This window comes from Physella acuta, unplaced genomic scaffold, assembly GCF_028476545.2.
Source record: "Physella acuta isolate Inbredline_101_S28 unplaced genomic scaffold, ASM2847654v3 ptg001354l, whole genome shotgun sequence".
Lineage (NCBI taxonomy): Eukaryota > Metazoa > Mollusca > Gastropoda > Physidae > Physella > Physella acuta.
In genome coordinates this window covers 237,446-251,606 of record NW_026732869.1, presented here as the reverse complement: position 1 = coordinate 251,606, position 14,161 = coordinate 237,446, and the positions used below count along the sequence as shown (strand labels likewise).

Genomic DNA, 14,161 nt, shown 5'->3' with positions numbered 1-14,161 from the left:
TCTAATAATAGACCATTCGTAACGCTAGCATATTGCATCAGTCACACTGATGTTTAAAACACGTCAGATAATTTTTTTACGTGTTAAAGAAAAAAATCCTGTTCATTTGTGTCACTTTAGCGAATGACGGATTCTGCATCATTGTTTACAGGATGCTATCCTATGAGCACGATGGCGCCTGTTAGTTTTAAGGAGCCATGGGCCGTACGCTGCGCCTATGCGGTAGTGTAATCAAGGGGTGGGGGGGGGGCTCCTGAGAGCGCCCCACTACGTCCCTGACACATGGACGGTCACCGAAGTGTGTTCTACCTCATTATTTGGATGAGTGATTAATGTACACTCAAGGTTTTTGTGTGGTAGTGTAGGAAAACCCGTGTCCCGATAATTATTATCCAAGCGCAAGCATTGTTTACATTTAAATAACACAGTGTTAGAAAAGAAGGACACGCGTCTAAGAACATATGATTGGTAATGCATTGGTGATATCCTTCTAATATATTTCGTCAGACTTTCTTCTATCCCCGCGGCAATGCGCGGGGGGCGGGCACGCTAGTATTATTTAAAACATTTCCATTACATTAAAAGATGAATGTTGTTGTTTTTTTTAACTTTTACACCACAAATGTGTTCTCACAACACCTTCAAGCTATGGTATTCGAGTGGCCCATTAATTAGTTCAAAAATCATACACGGCGTAGTTACAATTAGTATGGTTATAAAATCCTGTCTGTCTAGTTTTTACTAGTTTTACTAAAGATTGGATGTATTTGATGTTTTCAATATTTTTGGTAACTAAATAAAAAATATAAAAAAGCAAAAACAATTTGGTTTTCACGTGTAATGGCGACATAAACTATGGCATCCTGCTATTCGATAGGCTGCCATACATTTTATTTAAACATTGTAAGCGAAAACAAAAGAAAACTAGGTTATTTAAAAACTTTATCTGCAAAGTTTTGTAAACAAATAGTTATCGATCACGGAGTTCCTGTACAGCCATCAATATTTGTCTAGCGAAAGTTGAAACATCCGGTTATAACTTAGGCTTGATGAAAATAAATAGAAATGTAGCCTTAAACTCAACAAATTATTTTCAAGTTCTCTGGATTTGCAACTTTTATAGCATTGATTCTAAAAATATAAAATTTCTGAATTAATGTTAGGATTAAGTTTATTATTTTTTATTATTTTTACGGTCGCTTTGTTTGCTAAATCTATAAAAACACGTTTTTATTCCATGTCAACAACATGATAGATAGATTAACGTCAACTCGCTCGCGTCCATTCAGTAAATATATTCGCTACGGCGGTGGAGGGGCGGGATAGAGGAGGAGAAATACGTTGTTTGTGTATTATTAAATTTTTTTCTGCCTTAGACATGAACGTAGAACGTCAGTTTGCCTTGCATGTTCGCTTTAGTATTACAGTTTTCATGATCGGCTTGTGAGGACTGATACTGATTTACAATAGTAATACTTCTTTCTTACATTTAGCCTACTTTGATTCATGTAATATGGTTTACTTATACATAAATATAATACAAAACGCCTAATTACAATTGTATTTTAAACATTGAAATTCAAATGTGTAATTAAATGGTGCTTTAAAGGATTTTTTTTTCATCGACGTTGTGGGTTGAGGGGGGAGGATTTAGGCTTTTAAGTAGAGCTAAAATGAATTTGTGATTAAAGAGAAATATTATTATTAATAATATAAGCAGCCGGAATGTTTTGTTGAGTTTAACGAGACACATCAATCAAACATTCTTCCCTTTCAAACATGTATATCTATAGCAGCCCGTTAAAATTTAATCGAATAGCATGTTTAACACAAGAACAGCTTTTTCTTGCGATTGTATGGATACTGTAAAAGGATATAGGCTACATTCATTTGTAACGATAGCGTTTGATAGTTTTAAATATTAAATATTTAATATGCATGCTTTTAAAAACACTATTAAAAATTTTGTTTACTTATGTGTTAATACTTATGTATAAACAAAGTATTATTTAAACACCTAATTATTTACCTATTTCTGATTTTTTGTTTGATCTACTTTTTTACAGCAACTTCTCTTAACTTGATATTGTGTTTTTACATTTTCGTAAACGGAAAATCTAGATTTTCATAAATCTCGACGTTTTAGACTTACCTGAGTGGGAATAATTGATGTATGTCTGTGTGTATGTGTGTCTGTGAACACAATAACTTGAGAACAGTTTACATCTAATTTGTAGTTCTGATTTGCGGTAAACGGAAGTGGAACTTAGTCTACTTTCGGTTTTTCAAAAGCCTATAACTTGAGTACAGTTTCAGAAAAATAGACGAAATTTCAAAGAAACGTTGAAGATCCAATTCTCTGTTTTCTGTTTGAGTAATTTCCAGTGACCCGAAGTAGTACAGGACTTGACTTTGACTTGACTTAATCCTCTTTGCTCCTTATGGAACATAAGGCCTCCACCATTTCCTTCCATTTGTTCCGATCCCCGGTTATTAATTTTTTCATCTCCCAAGACATCCCTGTTGGCTTCAGTTCTTCAAGAAGACTCCGCATTCAGGTCTGTCTTGGGCGCCCTCTTTTCCGCTTTCCCGTGGGGTTCTACTCAAGTGCTTGGCGTGTAACATTTGGGTGAGCCTTTCGCAGTGTGTTACCCACCCAGCGCCACTTCCTCCTTCTTATTTGCACACCCGAAGGCTCCTGCCTAGCTTTCCTCCATAGTTCTATGTTCGGCACTTTGTCCTGCTATCTCAGTTTCAATATCTGTCTAAGGCATCTATTCATCAAGGTCTGTATCTTTGCTGTGCTTGCTTTGGAGACTTTCCATGTCTCTACTCCATATAGCAGAACTGCCTTGACATTGAGCCTAAGTGAAATATTGATTGTGTGTTCTAGCCGGTGTCCCACTGGGGTCCCATACTGACCCCAAAAAACTTTTGGTTGTGTGTTCTAGCTAGGGTCGCACACTGACCCCAATAAACATTTTGCTGTGTGGTCTGGCTAGGGTCCCACACTGACCCCAAGGAAATGTTGGTTGTGTGTTCTAGCAATGTCCAACAACCCCAAAGAAATATTGGTTGTTTGGTCTAGCTAGGGCTCCACACAAAACCTAGTGAAATGTTGGTTTTCTAGTTTGTCTAGGTTCCAGCACTGACACCAGGGAAATGTTGATTGTGTGTTCTAGCTAGGATCCACACTAACCCAGGGAAATATTGGATGTGTGGTTAGACTAGGGTCCCACACTGACTGACCCAAGGGAAATGTTGATTGTGTGTTCTAGCTAGGATCCACACTAACCCAGGGAAATATTGGTTGTGTGGTTAGACTAGGGTCCCACACTGACTGACCCCAGGGAAATGTTGATTGTGTGTTCTAGCTAGGATCCACACTAACCCAGGGAAATATTGGTTGTGTGGTTAGACTAGGGTCCCACACTGACTGACCCCAGGGAAATGTTGGTTGTGTGGTCTGGCTAGGGTCCCACAGTGACCTCAGTCAAATATTATTATGTTTTATCAAGGTTCCCCATACACTTTCACGTCCGACCTCGTAAGATGCTCCACCTGACCAAATCTCGACTTTCTAAATACCTGCTGTTTACCGTCATCGCTTTCGTCACCATCTACCTGCTCATCGTGTTCAGACATCAGGACGTCGCTACACAGACCCAAGGTCAGTGGTCAGTTGTTGTTGTTTTGTTGTATGTCCGTGTCATGGTGTTATGTCAGGTGTTTAGTTATGTCAGTGGGCGACCTGTACAGTACAGCGATTTTTTTTATATAAGTGTGTTTATAACACTGTAACTATAGCTATGTGTGTGTGTGTGGGGGGGGGGGGGGTTGTCGAAAACGCGACCGTGGTGAATGTAAAAATAGGAAGGTTGAGAATGCCATCAAATGGGTATTTTTAAAAAATCAATACAACGACGGGGTGGAGGTAGGGAAGAATAGTACATCTGAAACAGACTGCGCATAAATTGGTATTTGGTTTACACTTATAGTTTTATAGTGGTTTTATACCGTGATTAATGCACTAATAATAGTGTCACGTAGTTTATTAATCACGGTATAAAACCACTATAAAACTATAGGTGTAAACCAAATACCAATTTATGCGCAGTCTGTTTCAGATGTACTATTCTTCCCCCCCCCCCCCCCCCGTCCACCCACTAATAATAGTGTCACGTATGGGACGGAGTGGTCTAGCGGTAGAGAGCTGGACTGCTGACCCGTAAGTCTCGAGTTCGAATCCGAGTTCAAGTCAGTAGACCGTCCCTGAGTCCACCCAACTCTGATGGGTACCTAACTCATGTTAGGGAAAGTAAAGGCGGCTGGGCATAGTGCTGACTACACTATCTCTTCATATTCCGAGGTAGACCGTCAGCTTTGAAAGAGAAACTTTACTTTTTTTTAATAGTCTCACGTAGACCGTATTTCAAAGGTGTGTTTCTTTCATATATTATTTTAATATTATATTATTATAATATTATCCGTCTCACCAGATTACAATGTGATGATTTATTCCATTTTTATACAATGGTGTTTGATTCTTTTTCATTAATTAATAATTTTTTACTTAATGTGAACGAAAAGTTATTAAGAGCCAACAGTCATAAGTTTAAAAAATAATAAGGTTATATGAGAGACAACATTACTTTTTGTTTTCAACTCTACTTCCTCTGTCCTTAGAGCTTTCATTATAACATCTGGATTAGGTTTAACTCTATGTCTATTAACATATTTTCCGTTTTACCAAATTTTTTTTTTTATTTTCTTAGCACGGCAAATGATATCCTTATAGCCTTTGAGTAATCAATCTTAATTACGAATCTTATCCCAAGCCTGACCATATAGCAAGACGTACTATGGTGTTTTAACTCGGTATGTTCCTCTAAATTATTATGCCGTTTCCTGAAATTAACAACGTTCTTGTCATTCCAGAAATGTTAAAGCACTACGACCTTAAAGTAAATAATAAGGATGGGTCAAAGTTCATGCGCATGTTCCTTCAGGACAGCCGGCAAGTTTCAGACTTGAACTCATCCGTGGATAATATCGACGAGAAACAGCTGCTGTTCGATATGACACAGAGAATAGAAAACAAAACCGAGGGCTTTGTCCAACTGAAGCTATGTCCATTTGACCCGGCAAACTTAAGTAAGTCACGTGACAATCACGATTTTAATATTTATTGTGACACATCGTATTGTATTAGATCAAATTTTAAATATTACATAGATGATTAAATGTAAGCATTTTCAAATAGTCAGAAAATCTTCAAAATTCCTGATGAAATCTCACCTTTCAGTCCAACTTTTATTTCAGTCGGAAACCTAACCCCCATGGTCGAGGACATTGAACCTTCATACCTGGAGGAATCCTTCCCTGACCTGGAAGACGGCGGACGACTTCGACCACGTGACTGCGTGCCCAGACAACGGCTGGCACTGGTCATCCCCTACAGGAACCGTTGGCCCCATCTGCATGCCGTTTTACATAACCTGTTACCCATACTCAAACGACAGCAGGCTGACGTCACGACATTCGTCATTGAACAGGTGAGTACTTATTACCTGAACAGTTCACACTGGGGTTCGTAAGGATAAGCAATGGCAATGCTATGATATACAGCTTTCCAAGTCATGGCAAGGTTATGATATAAAACGTGTCAAGTCATGGCAAGGCTATGATATACAACTTGCCAAGTTACGGCAAGGCTATGATATACAACTTGCCATGTTACGGCAAGGCTATTATATGCAACTTGTCAAGTCACGGCAAGGCTATTATATACTTGTCAAGTCACGGCAAGGCTATGATATACAACTTGCCAAGTTACAGCAAGGCTATTATATACAACTTGTCAAGTCACGGCAAGGCTGTTATATACTTGTCAAGTCACGGCAAGGCTATGATATACAACTTGCCAAGTTACGGCAAGGCTATTATATACAACTTGTCAAGTCACGGCAAGGCTATTATATACAACTTGCCAAGTTACGGCAAGGCTATTATATACAACTTGTCAAGTCACGGCAAGGCTATGATATACAACTTTCCAAGTCACGACAAGGCTCTTAGGATATAACAGTTAGTAAGTCACGGCAAGGCTCTGATACACAACTTTCCAAGTTACGGCAAGATTCTAGCACCAGATTGCAGGAACACATGCCTGCAAATCCCCCGATTTAGAACTCGCTCCTAACTTTAAACTTTCTATGCAACTAAATGTTTATCCTATGTATCCCTTATTCTAAACTGCTAGCACGTGTCATTATTTCTTTGTCCAATGTTTTCCCAATGAGGCTTTGCCTGGTAGATTCAACCGAGGCGCCTTGTTCAATATTGGTTTCCTGGAGGCGGAGAAATTGGGCGACTTCGACTGCTACATTTTCCATGACGTTGATTTGATTCCACTCAATGACTACCACCTGTACAGGTGTGACAGCCAGCCCAGACATTTTGCTGTCTACATGAACAAGTACAACTACAAGTAATTTTTTGTTAAATACACACAACTTCACGTAGGTATGTAGAGATAGAGGTGGATCTATGAAGGTAGGCACAGAGTTCGATTTCTGTAGGTAGACTCGGCTACTGATAGGATGCAAAAAGTAAATATAAAAACAGGTTTATTTTAGTACAGACAGTGCAGCTAGATTTACAATTTTAGTTACTTGTAAATGAAGACCAAAATAGTAATTAAAAACACCCGGACTATATTTTCAGATGAGTCCTTTAATATCCACGTTTTTTTATTATTACACTTGTAATTATAAATGCGTCTTATTACACATCGTACCTGCATTTCACTTTCTCCAAACACACCGCACCTTAACATAATCCTTAACTCTCCAGGTCAGTTTACCCAGAGTACTTTGGTGGTGTTGTTGGATTCTCGCGAGGTCAGTACTTGAAGATCAACGGAAACTCAAACTTGTATTTCGGCTGGGGAGCGGAGGATGACGATCTGTATCTCCGGTAAGGTGGACTTATATGGTTTCCTTTGTACTGGTCATATGTAATGTAGTAGTTCTATACAGTGTAAGGTGGACTTATATGGTTTTCATTGTACTTGCCATATGTAATGTTGTTGTAGTTCTATACAATGTAAGGTGGACTTAATGGTTTTCCTTGTACTTGCCATATGTAATGTTGTAGTTCTATACAATGTAAGGTGGACTTATATGGTTTCCTTTGTACTGGTCAAATGTAATAATGTTGTAGTTCTACGCCGTGTAAGATGGACCTATATGGTTTCCTATGTACTGGTCATATGTAATGTTGTTGTAGTTCTACGGCGTGTAAGGCGGACTTATATGGTTTCCTTTGTACTGGTCAAATGTAATGTAGTAGTTCTATACAATGTAAGGTGGACTTATATGGTTTTCATTGTACTTGCCATAAGTAATGTTGTTGTAGTTCTACACCATGTAAGGTGGACTTATATGGTTTCCTTTGTACTGGTCATATGTAATGTTGTTGTAGTTCTATACAATGTAAGATGGACCTATATGGTTTCTTTGTACTTGCCATATGTAATGTTGCATTTTTTTTCTTGTACCGCCGGTTACTAATAGTCTTTTTATTGTATCCCAAGTAAGGTGGACTCATATTGTTTTTCTTGTGTTGTACCAGAAGTAAAGTTGACTAACCTAACATTCAATCATAATTAAGAACTAATAAATGATCAACTAATTATTAATAGCAAGGCTGTTAGTAGTCGCCTATTTCCACCCGACTTGTTGTGGCGGAACGGTCCGTGACGTATGTTCTTTGTATTTCAGGACCCTGTACCAGGGGTTAAGCGTGTCAAGGTCATCCAAGTTTATCGCCAGGTACTTCATGTTCAGTCACTCCAGGGACAAAGGCAATGAGGAGAACCCTCATAGGTAAGTCATCTAAGTCAACTTCTGACTGCCGCCGTCATCTCTCTACAGGTAAGTCATCTCAGTCAACTTCTGACTGCCGTAGTCATCTCTTTAAAGGTAAGTCAAGTCAGTCAACTTCTGACTGCCGAAGTCATCTTTCTCGTTTCAGCTTAAATTAATTAGCCAGTATTTTAGCCAATCACCTTGTGGTGATTTTAATAATTGTCGTTCGAACCAATTACCACACTGCTGATGCAACTGGCCAGTGGTTCGATTATCATGAATGTGATTGAATAATACAGCCTTTGATTAAACAATCTATAATATAAGCGGTCATGTAGTGTTTCAGTCAGTCAGTCATCGATATAGAATCTAGAACCATAAAAGTAAACAATACATGTCAAGCATTTTACTTGCATCGCATTGTCTTATTGTAAGTAATGGAGTAGGGTCTATTTATGTAACGACTTAAATTTGTTTATATTTAAAAATAATATTTTCGCTTAGATTCCCAGAAAAAAACTGTTACATTCTAATAACAGAAGAGTCGTTAAAACTAATTAATTTAAATGTTTAATAATTATTCCAAGGGAGGTAATTTAAAAACAATTTCCACTCACACTAAATATTGTTATTTAAGTAAAAACCAAATGTGTTTTGTGTTTTTTTGTGTATATTTGCGTTTGCGTTATGTTTATGTTGGTGCTTGTGTTTTCTTTTGTGTTTGTGTTTGCGTTGTCTTGGGTGTGTTTTTGTGTTTGTGTTTGCATTTGTGTTTTCTTTTGTGTTTGTGTTTGGCTTTGTTCTGTTCCCAAGTTGGTACATTTAAAAAGGATTCACTGTGGCGGAGCACTAGTAGTAAAAAGTCCTACTATATATAAGACCATGTACGCACTTTGTTTGTAGAAATACATATTTAATTATGTAACCGGAGAAGTGTATCGTTGTGGCAAGAACGCTCTAGAGGACATATAAGTAGCACAAAAAAACTATCACTGGCAAAAAAAAAGAATGACATGACATTAAAATAATAGAAAAATATCTTTACGAAACAATGTTAATAAAAAATGTAAAACTACGGAAAGTACACAGCACTAATAGCGTCATTGATTTTAGGATTAAATATAAAATAAAAAATCGAATGTCGAAAATGATACACACCACTAATTACGTCATCTTCGTTTAACATTCATATAATTGAATCAATTAGCCTATGTTTGGATTCAAACTCTGACTACTGCAGTCATCTCCGTGCTGTTAGCTAAGTCATCTCAGTCAGCTACAGACTAACGCAGTCATTTCTCTCCAGCTGTTACGATCAGTCATCTCGATTCATTTTCTGACTTGACTAAATGGTTAAATCAATATGATGGTGACTTTGATGCTGAGCCTATGGATGAACAAATCCGCTTGGTTGAACATGATAATCCATAGTTCGATTAGCTAGATTATGGTTGATTAAGTTTGCCCGTGGTGGTAAAATAATATACTTCTCATGTTATTGAATTAGTTGGCCAATAGTTGTATTCATAAGCCTTAGGTTAAATCAATCAGCCTAGGTAACATTCATCACAAAACTAACCTAACACTACTACCCCCCCCCCCCCCACTCTTTGCTGTCAGGATTAAGATTTTGAACACAGCGACCAAACGGATGTTTGGAGATGGCTTGAATACATGCAAGTACAAAGTGAACGAAATAGCATTGAAAAAGCTGTACACTTGGATTAATGTGTCATTAAACGAGACGGATATTTTGAAGGTAACTTTCATATATATATATATATATATATATATATATATATATATATATATATATATATATATATATATATATATATATGTTTTAATTTATGTTTACGTTACGTGGAAACATTTTTCTCTGGAGATGTTCTGACTAGTTAATTCCTACTCAACCAATGGCTTGCTAGGCTATATTAAAGTTTACCTTTCAAACCTGACGGTCTATGGGGCAAGTGAAGTAGAGTTTACTTGCTTCTGTGACCTCGGCATATGAAGAGATAGTGTGGTCAGCACTATGCCCAGCCGCCTTTACTTTCCCTAACGTGAGTTAGGTACCCATCAGAGTTGGGTGGACTCAGGGATAGTCTACTGACTTGAACCCGGATTCGAACTCGAAACTTACGGGTTAGTCCAGCTCTCTTCCGCTAGACCACTCCGTCCCATAGCTAGGCTATATTAACCAAATTATATTGTCTGTAATCTCACGTCATCACATATTGGGGTCACATATGTTGTTGAAATCATTTAAAATCAGCTAGCCGTCTCAAAGAGACAAATGCCATTGTCACGTTTCCCCACCAAAATTTGATGACTAAATTGACATATATGTGTGTGTTACCTAGCAAACTATGTCGCAAATTACATGTTTCAAAGTGTTTGATACAAATCTACGATACATGTATTACATAATTAAGCTTGATGTATGTTCCCTCTCCGTCATCAGACAGCATCAAGCTACATGTTGAATCTGATGTCTGTCAAACATAAACCTGAGACCAAACTACAACACACTATAACCAACTTGACCGATGTTGAACACGTCAACAAAACAGACTCCGTCAAGTCAACGTGATAGCCAGGGATCTGAACATACTTATCTGCAAGTTAAAATTGTACTGCTCTACCTACCAAATCGTGCAAAAGAAAAAAATATTAGTTTTAGTATAAACTATGTGAATGTCTGATGTATATAAATGTATATCTAAGAGGTATACACACGAGGGGTTTTTTAATGTGATATTCTTAAAATATGTTCTTAATTTACTATGAGTAAATTAGCGATATGCGTGTGTTCAAGGTAGTCTTTTAAATGTATAGTCATGCTCAATTTTGTGGATGATCTTGCCCTACTCTCAAAGAGTCAACAAGACATGCAGGAAAAAAATGTTTATGAGTTAGGAAGCATCTCACAGCGTGTAGGTTATAAGATCTACAAAGAAAAGACAGAAGTAATGAGAATCAACAATAAGCAGGAGGTCCAAGTAACAATTGACTGAAGACATGTACATGATGTGGAAGAGTTTGTCTACCTTGGCAGCAAGATCATCTAATCGGGAGGCACAGAGGAGGACATACGTGCTAGAATTAATAGAGCCCGCTGCGCTTTCACAGTTCTGCGACCCATATGGAGAAATTCTGCCATTTCCAACAGAGAAAAATTAGGATTTTTAATTCAAAGGTAAAGGCAGTTTTGTTTTAGGGAGCAGAAACAGGGATATTCTCGAAGTCAAACACAGACAAGATACAGACCTTCATTAACAGATGTCTCAGATTCAGAAATTGAGGTGGTAGGGAAAAAAGTGCCTAATATAGATCTATAGAGAAGGACAAGGCAGGAGCTCATAAATGTAAAACTAAGTTGTCCAGAGTGTGGCGCCCAGAGTGTGGCGCCCAGAGTATGGCGCCCAGAGTGTGATGCCTAGAGTGTTGTACCCAGAGCGCAGTGCCCAAATTAACATACGGCTTTCAGAATGAGATCTAGAACACTCTGCGCTCTACAAGTACTTTGTCTATACACACTATAGATTTTTACACTAAAGATTTTTAGCATCACATTCTTTCATTATTATGCTGTAGATAGTTGTGTTTGTTTGAGAAAGTGGCTATTTGTTTATGTCTATTAATATGTCGACATAATGTATGCGCTTAACACAGTTGAATATGTGTAAATAAAAACATGATCGCCAAAACATTGAGTTATTGTTGCAGGCATTTCGACACTGAAATAAAACGCAATAAACAATGTAGCTTTTTAAAACGAAATATAAACTAAAATAAATGTTTCCGTTTCATATTTTTTGCCAGATAATACAGAAAATCAAATTGTTAACACAGTAAGAAAAAAATTATATTGAAAATATAAAATGAAGCAACCTATAAAATATTACAATCTAGTTATTTCTAATTCCATTTCCAGACCACAAGAGTCTTGAATATGTTGAATAACATACAGGTTCGACATGTTTGTACAAGCGTTTGGAAGGATTTTCAACCTTCATACTTAACTTGAATAACTTAATTAGCTCACAGGAGGGGAGATAATAGCCAGTTTTTTTTATACATGACACCTTATTCATGAATACACTCCCTTGAACAGAACCTTATTATTTTTCCTCCAAGACCGATAGGTTTATGGTAATTTCTACTACCTTGTCAACCGGCATTGTTTTTCCTGCATTGAACATATTTATGTATGTAAATCATTAATTTTCTCCCATTTAGTACATTATTACATAAAAGATTGTTAAACATTATTTTTATGAATTTAAAAAAAAAATGCTTACAAAATTGTATAAGGAAGCTGGTTATCGATAAACAGAGGGTAGCGGGGGGGGGGGGTGCGGAACGCACCGGGTGACACCATTTAGGGGGATGACACCAAGGCAAAAAATAGCAAAATATATAGAGAAAAACTTGAAGGGGGGGGGGGGGGGTGCAAATCGAAAATTTGAGGGGGGGGGGGGTGCAAATCCAAGATTTGAAAGTTTGTTCCAGGGAAGGGTCACTACGTTTCTGGGGGGGGGGGGGGGGGTGCCGCAACGGGTGACACCCGACCTCGCTACGCCACTGTCGATAAATAGAATATTATGATGAATATATTAGGTCTTGCATTTGAGTGCCCTATCACTCGACTACGCCCTGGCTTCTTAGTAAGATATGTAGATAAGACGATTGGAAACAGGCGCGGTTTAAATTTTAAAAGATTATTTGAATTGTCGGTATCTAAATTTGTTTATGGAATGATGTTCTTGTGAACTAACCTACGCTACTAAACAATATAACAAAAATGCATACAAATCTGAATTATTTTAGTAGTTGCCTATTGAAATAACAAACGAATATAATAATGCAGATTTAAACATAAAAAAAGATTTGTTTCTATCTTTTAGGTGCTTCATTTCTCATTTTATACAATTTATCATGATTATATTAAAAGACACGTATTTAGTTTCTTCTTTTTATTATATAAATGCTTTTAACTAAAACGTTTTTAATGTATTTTTAAAAATCTTTTAATAAATAAATAAAATAATTCGGACATTATTTTCAACGGTTTATCTTCAATATGAACATGATTGTAATCGAAAGTTTCCAAACGGCTTAATTTTATAGAATGTAATCATAATTTTGTCGCTTGCCATATTTTTTTGAGTTTTTTTTTTTTTTTTTTAAATTAGTACGAGCCGACCCGCAGCGTAGACTGCTATTTAGTTGTTTTATTTTATACTTTTCAGTAATTCATAATTTGTGAATTCGACAGTACCACTGCTGTCACTGAAAATATTTGCTTTAAAACACTATCAGTAACTCGTTAAGGACGATAACCCCCCCCCCCCCCACCCTCCTTTCCCCCACCCCTAACCCCCCCCCCCTTCCTAAAAGCAGCCTCCTCTTAGTTACCTCCCTTAAGTTTAAAATCGTTTCAAACTAAATTATCTACCCCTAATAGCTGTCACTAACCCGGCTCTACGATTGTAAACATTTAGCGTGATCCACAGCTCACCAGACCATGCCTAGAGAGGAAGAGAGGGGACTGCAAGGCGTGCATACAGCTTGTTTTCTAACGCCTCCAAGAAGGGATCTATATATATATATATATATATATATATATATATATAGATTATTGCATAGAATTTTAAAGCTCACATAATTTTTACTTCATCTTTAATTAATATTGCCTGCAAATACAATCTTGGTTATATCCCTTGATAAAAACAATTACTGAATGCAAAAAAATGTAAATTCTATTTCAGATAGATAAATGAAATTTCACATGTGTAGGACCTGCTAGGGGGGATAACTATTCTACTACACTTCTAGCCTTATCTAACTAATCTGGTCAGTGCAACCGTGTTGAAACCCACGGTGGTTAAATCTTATCCTTAACCTTAAAAACACTTTAACAATTTATTGAACGAGCCGACCCGCGGTGTACCTTACGCCGCTATTTAGTGGTTTTATTTTCTACTTTTCAGTAATTCATAATTTGTGAATTCGACAGTACCAATGCTGCCACTGAAAATATTTGCTTTAAAACACTATCCCCCCCCTTTCCCTCAATCCCTACCCTATAACCCCCCCCCCCCTTTAACCCCCTCTTCGTTGACTTTTCGGCCAACCGGCACCGGCTCTCGTGTTCTGTCGCCCCAAGGCAGACTCATGACAAATGTGAAGCGTCTGCGGCGCCGGGAAGTGCCCGATCGGGCACCCGAGCACTTTGCTTTATATATATATAGATAGACTATAGACAGGGTAATATAATGTAATGA

General features: G+C 37.5%; 1 protein-coding gene across 2 annotated transcripts in view; it reads left to right on the top strand.

Annotated features, from left to right (window-relative positions):
- The window catches only part of LOC131926956 (beta-1,4-galactosyltransferase 2), a 91,739-nt gene that overhangs the window by 35,717 nt on the left and 41,861 nt on the right, over positions 1–14,161 (top strand). The window lies entirely within an intron of this gene.